An 18,606-nucleotide genomic window follows, 5' to 3' on the forward strand; every position below is an offset into this window, starting at 1 on the left:
AAGCCTTTTTTTGCCTTCTGCCTCTGAAAGCTCCAGTCTGAGCTCGCATCTGTATCCATGAACTTTGTCCTACTCCCTGCGCGGCTAACGGTGCCTGACTCGGCCTGTCGGCCTATCTGCCTGCCAAAAACTGTATTTCACCTTCAAGATTATCTGCTCTGCTCCGCTCCTCATCCGATGCATTCCTGTCTAGTAGTTTAGGTAAACATTCTTCCAGCTTCCGTGCAAAGGGGCCAGGCCTCGCTGCCCTCATGCAAGTAATTCATAGCCCTGTTTCCATGGAATATTCCTACCCCCTCGCATCTAGTGTAGACACTTAGACGCTTGTACACGCACTAACAGTCAGTATAGTCAGTATAGAATAAGATTCTATCCTAAGAGACCTCTCTTTTTGGATAACACAGTTCTTTAAACATAGGATATTAGATATGATTTGGGATTAGGTTGACATAACCCCAGACTTCTGTCTCCACATGTAGAGCTAAATGTCAAGTCCCCTTCACCCTCTAGTTACACGTCAATCACACGTCATGCTGCTGCGCGCGCATCTCTGCCAAGTATTTTTGCTGACATTGCGAAATTCTTTCATGGAACCACCCATTTATGACATCATATCTAATGACGTTCTTTAGTTACGCCTAGTTACACCCATTTTAGTTACGCATGTATGATTTTATCTCTGTTATCAACTGTTACGCCTCCTGCATCTGTTTCACTATAATGCCTCTTCTATAAATATGATTATCTGTCAATAAAGTATTGTCCTTCACTTCCTGAACCTTCGTGGTGATGGAATATGGAGTCCATCAATTCGAATTGATTTTGGAATAAAGCCCGTTCCGAACCTCTAATACCACGGATTCTGCCTCTTATTTTACTGAGCTATTGTTATAGATTTTCCGCATTAAATTAAGTACCGGTAATTAAATTATTTACCACAGTAGCTTTAATCAAAGCTGATTCTGTACTATGCCCATACCTAAAACGAAACTGAGTCTCATCCACCAATTGGTTCTCTTGTAGGTACTGGGCAAGCTGAGATTTCACAACATTTTCTATTATTTTAGCAGGAGACGAGAGATGGGCCAATAGTTGTTGGGATCAACTGGGTTCAGGCTGGGTTTCTTTATGAGTGTGAGAATTGAGGAGATTTTCCATTGAATGGGAAAAACTCCAGAGAGAAACATGGAGTTAAAGATGACTGCAAGGTTTGCGCCTAACCTATCTGGAATATGTTTCAAGAACCGAGGGAGAACAAGGATCAAGAGGAGAGCTGGACTTGGCCGAGCTGATCATGATCATGATGGAACAGCTTACTGTAATAGTGTCCTGAAAAATATCAATCCTGGCATCAGAAGGATTAGCAGCCTCGACCTTTGAATAGGTTTGATTAATTTTGTACTCAAAACATTGCACCAAAGTGTTACAAAAAGGTGCATACTGTTAATGGATTTACTATCAGAGAGTGTGGTGAGCTAAGATACCACTTGGAAAAGCTGTTTGGTAGAGTCTTTAGCTGTGTCAATTTGCTGAGTGAAATAATTGCACTTTTACTTGATTAGGAGGTTTTTATATTTAGACAACGCTTGCTTGTAAAGAGATTGTATTGTGACCGCCAGTGTCTTTCCTGTCTCCTGCAGTTTTGCTTTTCCAGCCAAAGTGCCTCCGTGAACCAAGCGGTGGAGGGGATACTCCTATTCTTGGAGGCTTTGGTGTAAGGAGCTAATTTAGAAAAGGCGGCCTGAAGCCAATCTGTTTAGTGTTGATAGGCCTGGTTTACATCGAGACGGAGATTAGTTTGAATTCTAGCCACCTGTTCTATTCTTATAAGGCCAAAACTGAATTGAGTGGCCAGGCCGAACGCTCTTGGAAAGTCCTAACATCATGTTTATCTCAAAGATAACAGCGTGACGATCAGACCATAATAGAGGTAAGACCTTGATAGTAATCTAGGTATTATTAGTAAAAAGGTCTTCTAAAGTGTGTCTGGCTGATTGAGTGGATGTGTTAATTCTTTGAGTAAGCCCTAGTGCCACGGTAACTAGAAGGGCAACTGTCTCTTTGTTTAAGGAAGCATCTCGGTGAAAATAAAAGTCGCCTAGTACACTGATGTCCTTTTCACATGCGTTTGCCTAAAAAAGTGAACTAATGTGATACACAAAAATTACCTCTAGATCCGGGGGGGGGGGGGGGGGTGGAGGTGGTGACACAAAAGCATGCCTTTTCAACCTTATATTAAATATGAAGGCTTCACAGTATGAGGATAGGACTGTCATGAATGTCACTATAAAGTTATCGCGATATATCAAAGCAAGTCCTCCACCTCTTTTAATGTCTTTATTTCCTCAGCTGGGGTCCATATTATGAAAGACCTTTACTTTGCTCATGGAACAGTCAGATTTGTTTCAGCAGGAAAGCCAGAACCACAACCCTGCTACACATAAAACCATAACCACGCATTTGCCTGTGTGCAAGAGGGGGAGAGCGGTGTAACCTGCAAAGTGATGTGTTTTTGGGAGGGGCATCAATTATTGTCAGTGTAAGAAACTAGGTTATTGGTCTAGGAGGGTGGAAGCCCCACTCAAGCAACTACCACAGTCCTTGTCAGGGTGAACCACAAAAGTCACAAATTTAACCTGTACGTGCTTAAACCTCTGGTAGCTTGGCACAAAAGCAGTTAAGCTTAACTTCAAGTTTAGTGCAAAGTATTTATGCAGCACACAAACAGCAATAGTGGAAATACAACGCAATAAAAATCCAACACCAATTCAGAAAAATAGGATACATTTTAACAAATAAAATGGCACAAAAAGCAATTAGATCCAATAAGCAGAACCTGTGCTTTGGATTTTACACTTTTAGTGTAAAATAGTGTCTAAAAAATCCAAGCACCAACCATTGGCAACTGATCACGCAAGATCGGGGCAAAGTCAAAAGTTAAGGCTGACTGCGATAGAGTGTTAGTCGTATACAAGGGGGTAATTTGGCCCGGTCTTGGCTTGACATCGGACTTAGAATATTTGTTGAGAAAAAGGAGAAGGCAGAGTTCAGGGAGCAGCCAGCAAGTTGTGCCCAAGGAGTGGTCGTGGCTGCCAGGGAGCACTGAATGAAGTCTCGGTGAAGCCTTCGACGATGTCAGAAAAATGGTCAGAGAGGATAAATATGGTTTTTCAGGCTGAGTAGGTCATCATCATTAATGGGAAGCCTGTCACCGTCGACCCGGGTGAAGATTTTTACCTTCGGACTTTTTGGGAAGTCGAAAACCTCCTGCAGGACAAAGCTGCAAGCTGTAGCCAAAGACGGCTCCATAACACCAGATACCATCACTGAGAGGTCAAGTTAAACAGGATTTGCTGCTGGGTAGAAGAATGTAGTGGGAGCTACCGCGAAGACAGGTAGACTGGCTATGTACCTTGGGTGGAAGGGCTGGTGGGTAGATCTGGGTCTTCTGCCACTTTTGGGTGAAAGTTTTTCTAAGTCCCACATTTTAGGGTTAGGTAGAAGATGTACCCTAACACCGCTTGAAGGAGTCCAGGCCCTGGGGGCACAATTTTGGGGTGCTAGGACTCACTCCAGCAGAGGTCAGGTGCAGGGTTCAATGTCTCTGGGGCTTGTTATGTCCATGTAGATCACACAGGAGGCTAGCCAACAAGTCCTTGGAGTCACTTCAGGTGGTCTTGGGTTCAAGGACATGGTACAATGTTCCTTCAAACAGCATGACAGGCCTTCAAGCTGCAGGGCACTCCTCTATGGAGCAAGGCAGGCCTCAAGCAGTAGGGCTTTCCTCTGATGGCAGTTGGGCAGTCCTCTGGGGAACAAGGCAGCCCATCTGAAGTCTTCCCAGGTCCAGGAGTGCACTGTGGAGGTGTTCTGAGGGTTCAACATTTATAGCTGGTGCCAGTTTTGAAGTGTCTGGTTCTTCCCTGGTAAATTCATCAAGAGGTCTGGGGAGACAAAGGCCAGGTGGTGCCAGGTTCCTTTGTGTGTGTGCTTGAGGCAGCCCTTTGAAGTTTAAGTAGGGCAGGGAACTGCTCCACCCCCGGCCATCCTGGCAGGATGACCTATCCTGCCAACACATACTCCCCTTTTGTCTCACTGTCTGAGAGAAATACACAAAGCCCAACAGCTAAGCCATTTCCAGGCATGTGACACAGGATACTGCCAGCAGGCAAAGGATGGTTAAGAGTACACAATTACAACTTTCTAAAAGTGGCATTTTCAGAATTTTGACTTAAAATTCAACTTTACAATTAAAAAGGATTTTAGATGACAATTAATTAGTCAAAACTTCGTATCCCTATCTGATCCCAATCAAAAGTTATCAGCACATATTAAATACAGTAAGGTAACCCAATGGGAGAGATGGGCCTTACAGTATTGAATAATGAATCTAGGAGCTTTTCACTACCAGCACATGCAAAACTTAGACCCACATTTTCTATTTCTCAATTCAGTGCACCCTGCCCTATGGGCTTTTTAGGGCTTCCCTTGGGGTAAAATATAGATATTAAAAAGGAAGATTTATGCCTGGCAAAATGATAGAATTGGCAGTCTAAAACTGCACTGCAGGCAGCAATGGCAGTTCTGAGACATACTGTAAGGGGCTACATTAGTGGGTGGCAAAATGAATGCTGCAGTCCCTCTAATACAATTTAATTTTCATGCCCTGGGTTCAGGACCTTTAAGCCAGGGAACACACACAGTCCATATACTAGGGACATTTGAGTCAATTAAATGTGCCAATCAGGTGTAGGCCAATTTTACCATGTTTTAATGAAAGAGCACAAGCACGTTAGCACTGATAGCAGTGGTAAAGTGCAGAGTCCTAATACCAACAAAAGCAAATTCAGAAAACAGAAGGGATGAAGGCAAAAGGTTTTGCAGGAAGACAACACCAAGGATGTCAGGACTAACAGTCAGGAAAAACACCAGAAACACAAGAAGTAATGGTGACTTAGAAGAATGGAGATTCTTCCATAGGCCTCACCATTTATTACCCCTAAGAAGGCTTTAACACGGACCTGCCAGAGGCGACTGGACGGCATTACGATAAATGTTCTTTCCTGCATTGTGGAAAAATAAAGATGACTTATTTAAGGAGTCTAGTACTTCCGCAGCAGCTCTCTTCCGACCATTTGTCCTGTCAACTTTAGCCACTTCAGGGCCACTTCAGGACCACTTCATAGTCAAACTAAATGTTGAAGCTAAATTGAGTGCCTAAGTCTGAGGTGCCCAGAACTTGATGACCAGGTCCTTATATGCAATACGTTCTGAACAAAGAGTCTTCAAACTTTAGTTAGTTACTTCAAACCTCTCTCTCCAATCAGGGAGGCTATAACATGTGGAAACTATCCAAATCTGTTTGTTTCACCATAAGCAGTGCAGGTAGGGCAAATGCCAGCCAGATTTTCATCAGTGCAGAAGATGTATCAAAGTCTGCCAACTAACCATTTTCCCCAGGCTAGAATTCTGTTAGGTCTCTTCCTTTGACCTTGTGTAAGGGGGGCAAAGAGGAGAGTGATAGCCAATGAGCAGCAGCAAAGTCAGAGTTGTTCTCTAATAGTAGTTCCGGGCTCATGAACCTTCATGTAGATCTTTCCAATGAGTGCCTACAAGGAGGAACTCAACAGAGGTTTTCAGAAAAGGAAATGGGATTTGGGTAATACACATAGGTTCAAAAAATATTCAGTGATTGAAAAACTAATCTGGCTTGGAAAAGCCACCAACTGAGCTCAGCCTAGAAGAGGCCTGGAGGGCTTAGAAGGCAAGTGGAACTGCTCAGACCAATGATGCACTACTACTTCCAATCAGCCAAGAGTTTAGTAGGACCAATTTGCAGAGAAAAAACAAACGGAGGCCCTATTTCATTAAGCTATCATAGGTTATAGCCTGGAACTATTGAGAAGGTTTAAATTAAGGAGCCAGCTGACCTGGCACTGTGGTATCAAGTATTCTGGGAGGTAAAGGCATCACAAATTAGAGCAGCATGGACCCCTCAGAACAGATATTCCGGGCAAAGATGTAACCCATTCTGTGTTGAGAAGGGTGAGAAGTACAGGTGCTCAGCCTAGTTCAATTAATGAGGCGGGGAAGAGGGATCCTGAATAGAGTTAAGGAAGGCAGCCAACAAAGGTGTGCATGTTAAAAAAAAAAGAAAGGCTTGGGGAAGGAAAGTGAATGATCTGAACATGTGGCCACTAAATAGAACCTATCTTCAATAAATATTGTTTATATTTAACAAATTAAGAAGAGTGGACATTTTCTACAATGAGCTCATGCCTGCAGTAAGAATATTGCACATCTTTGAGGGGAAGGGGGCTTATTACATCTGTATATGAAACTCTGTTTTCAAAGGAATATGTTTTTTTCCATTCAGCAATGATGTACCTTGGTGTGCTTTATGAAATGAAAAGTGAATATCTTTCCCCTTGGATTACGTTTAAACCAATCTTCTGAAATGGCAAAATGCAAAAACACGTCTTTAATAACAAAATACTTACAAATCTAAATACACAAATGGGTGGACAGTAACCGGAGCTGTTTTAGAATAATATCAATCCTGCTCTTTAAATTAATAACTTAACCTATTCTACAATATCTAACTGTTGCTATCATTGGACATTTTGGCCAGGTCACATGTTACAATGATCATCCACTTAGCTAGGGACATCCACTCTCTGAAATCCTATTTCCTGGGTCGTTGAAATATACATGAAACAATTGTCTGGCACAAAAGTGAGTCACAACAATATGCTACCTCACTTCTGAGTATTCTCTTGAGCAAGATACCATTCCATCCTTTAGACAATTCAATACTTATATAATTGATTAATTTAATTTTAAAATTCCTTAAAATTGATGGTAACAAAATCTATCTTTGCTCTGCATGATGAAATGCCTCTACCATAAACGGGTTTGTGACCATTTGTTAGTTAAAAGTTCAAAAAATGTAATTAAAATAACAGCTCCTTTTCTTCCAATTTTGTGCACAAAAGCCTCATTTCATCTCTGTACCAATATCTCTGAATTTGCCCTTCTCAGTGATGATTTACGTATATTTCAATTTCCATTTTTGAATCATAATAATTAAAAACACCAAAGTCACAGCATAATCCTGTTTTAGCAGTATACTGCCCAGGAGCCTTTTTAAAGTCCATTACTGTGCTCAAAAAACTTGCCCGTTATGGAACAAATTTCGGACATTAGTGAAAATTGAAAACCCAGCTCCAAATATCTCTCTTAACTAGTAAAACGTCTGTATCTTTGATCTTAGTGAAACTCAATGCATCGGAAAATCTTCCTGAAAAAGTCTGTATAATGGATCCACTTCCGACGACTGCTTTCCAGTATTGCAGTATTCTACATTCGCATACATAATGAAGCCAATGACCTATATTACTGAATTCTAATCAATTATCTGAATTCTCACCAACCACTCCAAAACCTGGAGTGGTTTGTTTCCATCTTAAATAGCACTCTTAGATCATTTAGTTCTGGTAGACAGTGACTCAAAATGAATTATAGTAAAAGTTCATCTATTAAATTTAACAACAGTTTTGGCTTTCAAGAATTCATTACATGTTTCTTCCTTGCTGATATTTTCAGCAGCTGTTACAATCTTTATCAGGGTTTCAGATACCCTAATGGGGCACAAGTATTTAGTAGCCTTAGTCTCAATATAAGCAGTTAACACATTTATTGGATTGGGTTATTAGACAAAGTTCTTAGGCAGCGGTTTGGTTTCGTCTAGTTGATTATTTTTGACTAGATTGATAGCCGTCTTTGGAAAGCTGCATTGTGGCTAAGGGACTGTAATATCCTATGAAGCTCTTAGACTGAAGTTCTTCTTAAAATCAGCTTGGAAGGCTTTTCTTGCAGACTTTTAATTCAAGATAAACTCCCCAACCCACATTTTAGAGTTAACATTACATATTTTTATGGACTATGCACAGCTGTAAGTCAGATGAAAGTCCAAGTAGGGATATGTACGTATCCCCACTTTACAGACACATGTAAGATGATTGGAATACAATGACTTGAAAACACATGTACTGAAATGTAAGAAAAAGGAGCACCAACCTTAACAAAACATTAAACGTGAGGCATATTTAAGATGTTTTAAATGTTATTCAGACTAAGAGCTATACTAATACTAAAAATAACAAGATTTTTGTGTGGTTTTCAAAGGAGGACAGAGTATAAACTGTGTGGCTGCGACCATTAAAGTGTTATCAATATTGTTTTACTTTGTCTAGTGATAATCAAATGAAGCAGTTATTATTTCAAGCTAGCGCTTTACAAAAGAACTACATAATTAAATGGCCTACATCAACTATAAATAATTTAGTGGCAGAATTAAGTGGGGAGGAAGATATGGTAGATCTCCTAGAGAATTTAGAGAACATGAATGATTGTTTTATATGAAATACTGTAAACGTTTTAAGGATATTAACCAGCTCTAAAAGGTCATTATTAATTTCAAATATTGACATGATTAATGTTTTATATTTGGTATTGTAGATGTTGCATGTTTTTTCACCACTAATATTCCATAAATAACATGACTTGCTTCAGAACAACCAAAATAAGAATTTCGGTGTCAATATTTTCATATAAAAATTCACTGCTTCAAGCTGTTCATTAATGATCACATGAAATTCCGTAAAAATATATTCTCTAAATATGTACATTCTTACTTCATGCTTTCAATTAAATCTACAGTACTGTAGCTGAAATGCAGTGGTCTATCACTGCCTATTCGGTCTTGTTTATTGACTGATTAATTGGTAGCACATTGCCTTGTGTACATCCAAGTCTTTTTTGCATTGGTTTGGTGAACTATTGATACACTTGCATTAAAAACTTGTGTACATGAACCGATTTCCATTTTTTTATTACTTTTTAAGTTTCATTTTGAAATTAAGAGACAGTACGTCATCTCCTTAGAAATGTTATTGTTCATTTATTTAAACTTTGACGCCAGGATGAAAAATAGGTTCTAAGATGATGATAGAATTTGACCATTATCATGTTATAAATGGAAAGAGGATGAATACATTTAAATGGAATAGGAAACCTTAAAAAAAAAAGCCAGTAAGTGTTCAGGGATGGGATTGTCCCCTGCATGGTGGTACAGCCGTGTTCCCCTGCACTGAATGCTCGACTGTGAGTACCTTGTACTTTAATTTTTGATGCCCGCTCATGCTAATATAGTGGGTGCATGAAGGCCTAGGTGATGATGATGAAGATACTTATAGAGAGCATGAATGCCCAGAGGCGTCTTGGTGCTGAAAGTCCAGAAGGAAATATGAACCCATTAATTTCTAAATCGTCACATTTTTAAACACTTCTTAAATGCCAATAAGTAAGACACAGATTTCAGCTCTAATGGAAGGCTAAATCTTTTGACATCATACAGATGAAAGAACGCATAAAGTGTGCTTCATTTGGTTAAACACTGGACAACTGACCCTGTCATGGATTTAGTATTGTGTGAGGTAGTGGCAACGTACCATATTCTGTGAATCTGTAGTGGGGACCAGACCTTTTTATTTGTGTCACAGGAGTCGAGACATACTGGCCCACTTATGTACAGCACTAATATCCCCAGGCATGTTGGAGCATATGTCTGTGTTTGACCTGCCTGGTGCATACATGGTGTGTACGAGTTAACCAGAGTAATGAAGGCCAGTGGGTTACATTTTGGAAGCCCCTGGCGTGCGCATGTTCACAAAATGAAGGCTAGGTTGTTTCCTGTGGGGCGTAGTTTCTCCTGCCCCGTGGTAAGAGTTCGGGACGGATTTAGAGTGTGCACAAATTTTCATGTGTCACACCCTTAGCCACTGACTTAATGCTGTGGCTGTGGTTTTTACGAAACGTTTGTCTGAATGACCTAGGTTTTGGTTTTCTCCAACATTTTTCTCTTTCAGGCTTTAAGGAGCCAGAACATGGATATATCGTGAGGATAGTGACAATCGTCACCCCACGAAGTGGTATTTACTCTTTAAAGTAGGGTAAGAACGGAGCCCTCACATATTAGGTCCTGATGAATGCCATTGAAACATATCGACCATCACATATATAACGGTGTAAGGACATTTATCCCCTAAGACACCGTCCACTTGTTTTTAATACCATATCGCTGCCACCCACATTAAAATTTAATTGACAACCATAATGGTTTTTTAACACTCACTCTTTCTATTTCATGGCCCCCCACTTAGTTTAGAAGTGCATCCCTGTCGTCAGGTGTATGCCCGCCCTCCATCAAACCAAGTTTTTGGAGGGCGAGGACTGGCCAATGATGAAGCAGGACACCAGGTGGTGTGTGAGACCAGTCTGTAACTTTTAGTGAGCTGTCCTCACTTTTCTAACACTGTAAAAACCTTGATCTCTTTACTGGGAGCGGCCCGTATGTGGTAAACATACAGTCTCCAATACCTAGCGAAATACTGATACCCTGGAAAGGACCCAAGAGAGGAGGACTGACCCAATTAGGTCTGAAGGTGCAGGCAGATAATACACATCCTCTGTCTACCTTATCATTATGAAAGTGGGGAGTTGCTCACCAACATGTTGCTCCAGTTCCATACTCTCTTTGACCAAGGAACGGGGGTGCTCTGCAGAGAATTACAGTTCAGCCAGAGCTGGTGTCTTCCTGACATCCAGCTTCCCAGAGATGACTGGACATCACCTAGAGTCTGACTCAAAAGAAAGAGCGGTTTCCCTGTGCTGAAGTGCATAGAAGCTGACCTACCTGAGAAAAACAGGATGTTGTAAACCAACTCTACAGGATATGCTCACTACCAGGGCTAGCACAAAGCAGCTGACCTCGGAGGTGTGGATCCATCTGCCCAGAAGAGACTTGAGAGAGAGTGACTGGTGAGCTGCTGTAATGTAGTGTTGTCTCTCTCGCTTGCCATGGCCAGAGCAGTCATTGTCCTCGAATTGTCTGTACCACTGTGATTCTGAAGCTGCCAGACCATGACACTGCTGAAGTGTGCCTGAGCACCCTTGTGAGTCTGAATTTGGCTGATACCATGGCACTGTCCTGTAGTGGTCCTGAAGCAGACAGTGCTGTGGAGATTCCAAGCAGCAGAACCATGGCACTGCTGCAGTGCACCCAAGTGGGCTGTGTCGCTGTACCCATGAACATAATTTCCCAGGATCATCATAGAGTGGAGTTGTAGCCACCCTGCTGCCTGAGATATTTCTACATGGTGCACAAACTGTAAAGAACATAGGGGTTGTACTGGACCTGTGCCTGAAACCTGCCACACTATCCTTATGTAGAGATGAGGGAACGGTGGAGGTAGAGGATGGACCTGAAATCCTGAGTACAATGGCCCCATACCAGTTGAATAGTGTTGGTGTAATGTAGTGTGTAGTATCATGGGATTTTGAGTGAATACTATGGTACGCAGTTAGTTGGGAAAATCAGTTATTGCACTGCTGGGTAATTGCTGGGTTCGGAGGTTGATGCATGCCCGCATAACACCCCTCAGGAGCATATGACTGTTCAACATCACGACCACTGAGGGTCAAGTGCTAAAGGGGCTGTACTTGCCCAGTTTGAAGAGCCATAGTGGGAGGGACACCAGGATATCAGGGGCAAACAACCGTAGCCTACACACTAGGGTCCAGTAGCCCCTGCTCCCTGTGGCCCCCCGAAAAGGGATATAATAGTCATAAAAGCTCAAGCGATTAATTAAAAGAGTTATAACTTAGAAATGGGTTTAGGTAGGCTTATCTTTTGTTTAAAGTTATTTTCTGGGGACTTACATGGCCTGTTAAAATGTAGGCAGAACTAAGGAATGTGCATACGGTGCTTTGTATTTTCCCACCACCTTGCAAAATGATTTTGCTCACTCCCACAGCAAGAGTACGTGTTAAGAGAGTCAATTGTGGTTTTCATATGACCCCGTTACTGAATGCCACTTAGCTTATGATCCCTGGGCCAGTAGTAAGTGTAAGAAAGTGGGTTATTAATTTGGGTGAGTATGAGATCACCAGAAGAATGCTTCAACTAACTTGTCAGGTTAATCACACAGTTTCAATAATTAAAATCTTGCTTACAGCCCTGGTAATTAGGGTGCAGAAAGGCTTAACTTAGGAAAAGTGTGTAAAGTAAGTAGCAGAATCAAAACAATTTAAAAGTCCAAAGCACAAGACAATAAAAATACCCAAACTATCTATAAAAATCAAGAAACTTTTAATTTAAAAAATGACACAAAAATGATTCAAATCCAACCTGATTCCCCTGAGGAGACAAACTAGCTCTTTTATCTGAACATCAATGATATGTCCTGCTCAACAAATGTAAACAAAACAGAACCTCCAATGAAGGCGGCTTGAGGAATAAAGGCCAGCACTAAAAGAAGGTGAAAGGGGCATAGAGAGACATCACTAGCACCCTTTTGTCAGTTATTCACCTGTCCCTAAAACACTACACTTCTGAAAAGTGTAGGCCTCTTTCATGCACTGTGGAATTGCATTGTCCCCGAATAGGTGCTTAGAATGCCTAGGTAAGGTGGAAGATATCAGTTGTGACTGAAGCTGTGTTCAAGCAGAGTTAACCTCCAGTGAGAGCACTCGGTCAAGGTAGGTCAGCCACATAAAAGAAAAACTATGGGTAGTTGCTGCTTGGGAGGAGTTTATTTTGAATGCAGCAGCAGGTTTCAACTGGTTAACTGGTAGCCCAGTTAAAGAAAGTTCTTAGATACATAGTCTGTGTCATAAGGACACTAGAAGAAGAAAGAAACATTGAGCCAAATTTAGAAAAGTCAATGGAACAGACCAGTGTAATGAGTAGCTTTGAGGTATCACAAACAGACTCCAGTCAGCAGATGTACTGATTTGGCACTAACCAAGGCATTCCTGATAGCTCCTTACATACATATTTCCATCAAATGAATGTTTCAGTAACTTGCACACTTTAGGGCATCAGAACTAGAATTCATCCTGAAGCAGTTCTGCTGGAATCCTGATTGATTTATTGCTGAAAGTAAGTTTGAACATAAGTAAGTTATCAGAAAAGGTACTGCTTGGGTCTATAGGACCATGGTCATTCATCCTAGATATTTTGTTTTTCATTTTAAGTCTATAGAGTCTCTTACCACATTATTTCAAACAATATACCATTTTGACTGCATTCCACCAATCACCTTTATTCACATCAAATAAAATAAACACCAGTGTTAACACCTATATCTGGTTACCAATCATTTTGCTTTATAAACATATTAGACTGTTTTGTTATTCCATATGCCCCTCATTGCTGCCCAAGAGTGAAAAATTCTTGTTTGCCTGCTACCATATCAAGACTAGGTGACTAACTAAAAAAGGGACACTATTTGGTCATTTTAAATGCTGTGAGATTCAGAGATGTCTCGCACTGAAATAAACGATCTTAAAACCTCAAAAACAATCAACAAGAAATAATGAAACGTTGTCTTTCTTTAGCCTCGGTTTTCTGCTTGCTGTCCTTTAATGTATTCCCTCTCCTTCATACCATATACTGACTATTTCACTTGCCTTAATTGCCTTTGTGATGCTCATATAGGTTTGTTTTTAATGCCCCAGTGACGTTTTAAAAACACATTAATAGTGCCTCCACACGTGTCCCTTAAAACCATGTCACTTCTTGTGATACTGTGTGACCCACCCGGAAATGCCTCAATCTCACATAAAATGTCATATGCCCAACACCAAATCACTTCTAATGTGCTTGATAAAGCTAAGAGGTTTTAACAAGTCATTAATGGCCCAGTAAGTAAGCGGGAACCAGGACCTCATTTAAAAAACAAGCATTTGCAATGCAATCGGTCTCGCCTTTGGGACTTTATATGTATTTAGCTATGCAGCACATTAGCCTGGGTACTGAAACATCTACTGTTCTTTAACATGGAGGGAAAGTAAGCACCAAACTGTGTGACACACCAGGTATGAGAACACATGTAGAGTAATATTCCCTTTCAGCGGGAAATGGTATAATCCAAAGCTCTGTTTTTAATATAAAATCGGGCCTTTAGTGGTCATATCACTGAAAATACAAGATTTGAAAAAAATATTATTGCGTACGGGTGTTTGTGGAAGACAATTTCTATGGACTGGAATCTGGAGAACGCTAATGTGATTCTGGTATTTTACTGGCCTCTGCTGGTTGTTTTCTATCAAGAAAGTTAAATAGACGCAGTTGCCAGAAAATAAAAAAAGAAAGTTCCTCAGCAGAAAGCAATTCTGGTATTTACTGACCTCTACTGGTCGTTTTTTATCAAGACAGTTAAATAGAGGCAGTTGAACAATCAAAAAGCAATTCTGGTATTTTACCGACCTCTACTGGTTGTTTTCTAATAAGACAGTTAAAAAGAGGCAGTTGAACAGAAAAAAGTCCCTAAGCGGATGCAGACAAGTCCTAGGGCTGATCTCCAGAGCTCACAAAGTACATACACATACAAGTATATACTAAAGTATATACAAGAGGTCTCGAATGGTCGACCTAAAAAGGAAAAGTCGGGTATATTCTATGAATGAATAAAGAGAACAGCTGTCCAAATTCATATTCCGTGAGTGCTCATACTCCCCAGATATGGCGTTAGGCCTTTTGTTTGGCTCACTAAATGGGTGCTGACAACGTTAAAGGCTCAAATCACAGAGCTTCTGATTACCATAAAATAATAATGTACCAGACCTCATCTTAAGACCTACAAATGAAGCAATGAATCTGATAGATATGCCCTTGCCCACCATAAGCCGGGAAATTACATTATGCTCAATGCAGGTGACAAGCTCACAGCTTCCGACTCACCATAATTATGGCATCTAATAATACTCTCTGATTGAGCAGCTTCTAATAGATGTGGCATTCTGGAGATAAAGTGTGAAAAGACAAGTGATAATTAATTAAATCACCTGGTTAAACAGGATTCCTTCTATTTTTAGGATGACACTAAAATTGCTTCCAAATCTGAGATGTACCATCCTTTGTCAACTGTGGGGTTTGCCAATGCAAGACCAATCCCTTTGGTTCATTCCGGAGGCCATTGGGAGCCTACACTGACCTGCAAATATTTAAAGTGCATCAAGAATTCTCTTGCATTTGAGACCTTAAAGCAGTAAATACGGGTCAAACTTTTACAAGGACTGTTTAATGCCGCAGTACTTGAGAAAGCCCAAACCTTGCATGCCACAGAAGGACGAACCTTGTTGCCTGTAACTAGAGTAGAACTGTTATACTTGGAAAACAATGTAATCAACCACACCTGTGACCATGTAATCCGATCCTGGAACACGTCAATAAGAATTAACTAGATTCTAAAATACCTACTATTTACTGCTCAATTCTATTCTAGTCACTCATAATTATGTAAAGACTGTACATATTCAATGTTTGATGTCAGAAAACTGCTTGTTTCCAATACACCTTGTTTGACTCTCAGAGGAGCTGGAGAACACCACTGCTTCAGACACCATTCATGGACTCATTTACCTGGACTGTCCTTAGCTCGGTGGAAGGATACAGACTGATGATGTCAGGGGCAGGTAAGGTTTTGTGACAGAAAAGGGAACAGCCCTAAAATGGTACTAGAATTCGATGTGCATGAGCTAAAGCACGTGTAGATGATACTGAGGCTAGAGGAGGACAGAGTTGACTGTTTTCGATGTCCTCGTTTGAGTGGACAGGAGCAGATGGTGGTGCTTGTCAAGCCTTTCTATGCCAGTCTTGTGCAGCTTTCCAGTCACCAATAGTGGTTTAAAGATATTATGTATCAATAGAAGAGATTAAATATGGCAGTGTTGCCTAAATCGGTGGACCATCAGACTCAATAGGCTCATTTCTCATCTTCTGCTGCCACTTCTCTGTTGCCACAATCTCAATGACAACTTCAGTCAGCACACCCATCTCAAATATCTGCCACCCCCAATGTCAGAACCACTTTCAGAGGGCCACAGGGCACGCAGGGGTTACTGGGCCCAACCATTATGGGGTTAAGGCCTTTTACTCCTGATGTCCTAGGGTACAACATACCATGGATCATGAGTAACTGGTCCAAGTAACTCTTCTGCGCTGGATTCTCAGTAGTAATGTGGATGAACAGTCCAGGCTCCCTAGGGTGGGAGGTGGATATGGGGAAGTAAACAGGTGTTTACAACTCAAAATGCATGCAGCACCAATAAATCATTGTCAAGCCACAATCAATTTTATAAAACAAAATTCTACTGTTACCAACACAAAGGAAAAATACGACATACGATAATGGTTATTCTCTATTCACTATAGGCAACATCCAGGATAAGTCCTACTAGTAGTCAGAGTTTCAAGACTTCACTTTGACTCTACTGTAAAGTCACCAGTGTTCCAGGGATGCAGCACTAGCTAGCAAGCATGTTCCCCCAGGGCCAACTACCCCATAATCAGTCTGTTCCAGAGATCCTGAACATCCCTGTCTGTGGGTGCTTGGAGCGGCAGCAGCTGAATTGAGTGAGTTTGCTGCATGTGGCCCAGGTAGACTGCACTCAGCAGGTGAAGATTTCCTCACACATGGTTGTGCAGCTGAAGCAATTGAATGTTATTTGCAGCTCCTCCTAGCAGGGTAAGTGTGGCCTATCTGTTCTCCGGTGGGATTGACGATCAGGTAGCAGGTCCTGTTGCTCCTGGTGACCTCCTCTGGCATATGGGTTCACTGAATACTCTCTGTACACAGGCTCTGTTTGGCACAGCAAAGTCCTCAGTGGTGGCTCTTCCTGGCATATGGGTCGCAGCTCACCACTGCACAAGGGCTACGGCCTACACATTAGTGTAATCTTCTTGGGGCGGCCCCTCCTGGCATACGGGGTCGTGGCTCTTCACGACTCAAGGGTTATGGTCCTCACAGCAGAGAAATCTTCTCGCCACAGCCCCTCCTGGCATACGGGGTTGCTGGCTCCTCACTATGCACAGGACCTGACATAATCGGAGGAGCGAGGCACGTGGCTCAATTCATTGTGCCCCTCTGGCATAGGAGTCGCCAAATTTGTCCTGCACACGGGCTACTGTTTCCTCACACTCCACAGAGGGAGTCCACTTGACAGGGCTCCCCACTAACCCCCACTCCTCCAACGCTCTCTTCTCCTCACAGGGTACACTGGTCTTGGCACAAGCAGGCAGGTGATGGTGTGCCAGTCTCAAGGGCAATTGATCTTGGATGTCCCCTCACCCAGCAGGGAACCTAGAGGCCTTGACCCCCAGACAGAAGTCTTGCAGAGCTTCTCCTCCTCACTCAGCCTATCTGGCTGCTAGCAGATGACAATTTTTTGGGTCTCAACTTCACCTTCTTATTGTCAATTTCAAGACACCAAATGTGATTTAGAGTCGGAGACTTTAAAGTTCATGTTGGAGGTCTGCTTCTTTTGAAATGCCCACTCCTTTGCCCTCTCTGCCTCTTGAAAGCAGTCCGTCACAGCAGGAATTTCTCCAAAGCTGATAGCACCACAACACAGGCCATGGGAGTAACTAGAGTTCACACTTAGATGTTTGCCACAGTGATATGCGTATCAAAAGGTTTGCTCGGGCCCTACTCTTCATGATTCTCTGATCAGTCCCTTCTCCTTCCTGAAATTTGCCCAGGCCCCTTACTGGTGACCTCTCACTTAATCAAAGAGCACCCTTTGAAGTGTATGTTGCAAGCTTGTCTCTCACCTCTCCAGTGTGTGTTCAGCCCAGCTTACAGGAATGCAGCAGTACACAAATCTGTCTAGGGGAATTCCTCGACTTCCTCTCCTTAAGCATCACCATGCAGGCCTAGGTCTCCCAAAATGCAACTCAGGATCCTCCACATAGAATACGATTCAGAGGCATACATACACCTAGTGCATGTACACACTGGACTTGGCTGCACACAGCACTGTATCATTCCTGCACTCAAAGGCAAACATACACCCGACACATGCATTTGACATCCGTGCACTGCACCATATCCTTCATGTACTGCACCACTCATAGGCACACATCCACCCAACACATGCACTTAAATTGCATGCAATACACAGCACTACATCCTTCATGTATTGTACACCAAACTGGTAGACCCAGCACATGCTTTCAACATTCACCCACTGCACAGTTATGCATTATCCCTGGATTGTACCCTACCAGACACACATACAGGTGCACCATCCATGCGCTGCGCAGCACTACACACTAGACCGATGTTTGCCCAGGGTGAGTTAAGCACATAGCAGCAGAACTTTAACTGATTGAGACTGTAGGCCTCGCTCCAATGACATAGGTTAAAAGTCCCTGTCAACTCCTACTGATCACTACACTGTATGCTGCCACCACTGCACTTGTGTTGCTTAGCTCCTGGTGAAGGCAGTAGCTGTTTGGGTGCCCCTCCCAGTCCAACAAGACCACAATACTTGACACAAGCCTTTGTTATGATGCGCATGAAGGATGCGTATTTGCCTATGACAACAAAAATCAGCATTAGGATCCAGATATCAGTGCAGCTGGGCACTCAGTGTGGGTGTGCACATCCATTACCATGCGGAGGACTTTTCCATCCCAATACTCCACATCAAGCCACTGTTTTTAACCATCACCTTGTTCACCAGCATGCTTCTGAACCC

General features: G+C 42.1%; 1 protein-coding gene across 2 annotated transcripts in view; it reads right to left on the reverse strand.

Moving 5' to 3' along the window:
• KLHL32 (kelch like family member 32) overlaps window positions 1-18,606 on the reverse strand; it is an 816,038-nt gene that overhangs the window by 632,493 nt on the left and 164,939 nt on the right. The gene's annotated exons all lie outside the window — the stretch shown is intronic.

Source organism: Triturus cristatus, chromosome 6 (genome assembly GCF_964204655.1).
Source record: "Triturus cristatus chromosome 6, aTriCri1.1, whole genome shotgun sequence".
NCBI classification, from domain to species: Eukaryota; Metazoa; Chordata; class Amphibia; order Caudata; family Salamandridae; genus Triturus; species Triturus cristatus.